Source organism: Capra hircus, chromosome 9 (genome assembly GCF_001704415.2).
Source record: "Capra hircus breed San Clemente chromosome 9, ASM170441v1, whole genome shotgun sequence".
Lineage (NCBI taxonomy): Eukaryota > Metazoa > Chordata > Mammalia > Artiodactyla > Bovidae > Capra > Capra hircus.
In genome coordinates this window covers 81,195,611-81,196,894 of record NC_030816.1, presented here as the reverse complement: position 1 = coordinate 81,196,894, position 1,284 = coordinate 81,195,611, and positions in this window count along the sequence as shown.

Sequence of the window (1,284 nt, the reverse complement as noted above, 5' to 3'; positions counted from 1 at the left end):
GCGTGTTTGACTCTTTTGGGGCCACATGGACTGTGGCCCACAGGCTCCTCTGTCCATGAGGATTCTCCAGGGAAGAATACTGGAGTGGGTTGCCCTTTCCTTCTCCAGGGGATCTTCCCGACCCAGGGTCTGAACCCAAGTCTCCTGCATTGGCAGACAGATCCTTTACCACTGCGACACCTGGGAAGCCCAGGATTCCATAGGTCTGAGCAATTCACCTCAAAACAAGTATTTCACAAGGTACTCTCTGATGGGATGGGGGTCTTCTCCCTTTTCACAACGAAAGTTCGCTACAGTTGTCCGTGTCTCTGCCGTGTCCTGTTAGTGTCCTGTGTGTATGTGTGTGCTATTCTATTCCAGGGCTTCAAAAGAGCTTTCAGAAATAAAAGGTCTGGGTCCCTTTTAATTCAAAGAACTTTACTTTTGATGTAAGTTTCATGTGTACATTATATGTGCACTCCTTACACCCTGCAGCAGGCTTGCCACCAAAACTTTAGCTTCCGTCCATCACCATACTCTACCCATTGTGCCCTTGGCATATTTCCCCTCTGGTGACCACCACTCTGCTCTCTGTATCAACGTATTGGTTTGGTTTGTTCATTTATTTTGTTTTTTATACTCCATGTATGAGTGAAATCACATGGTGTCTATCGTTTCCATCTGACTTACTTCACTTAGCATAATATCCTCAATATCCATCCATGTTGTTAAACATAGCAAGATTTCACCTTTTTATGGCTGAATAATATTCCATATACATATTAGAGAGAGATCTTCTTTATCCAGTCATTGGTGGGCATGTTGGTTGCTTCTATGTCTTGCCTCTTGTAAGTAATGCTGCATTGAACACTTATGCTTAGTGTTGCTAAGCATATGCCAAAGTATGTATGCTTTCGTATTCTTTGGATAAACACCCAGAAATGGGATAACTGTATCATACAGTAGCTCTATTCCTAATTTTTTGAGGGACTTCTGTACTGTTTTCCATAGTGGCTACACCAATCTACTTTCCACCAATCGTGTATGAGGGTTCCCTTTTCTCCACATCCCTTGCCAACATTAATTATCTGGTACCCTTTTGATGATGGCCATTCTAACCAGGGTGAAGTGGTCACTCACTGTTGTTTTAACTTGCGTTTCCCTAATGATTAGTGATGTTGAACATCCTTTCATGTGCCTGCCGGCCATCTATACATCTTCCTCTGAAAAATGCCTATACAACTCCTCTACTCTGCTTTAAATTGGGTTGCCTGCTATGCCCTTTTTATAAACCAAGGGTGCACG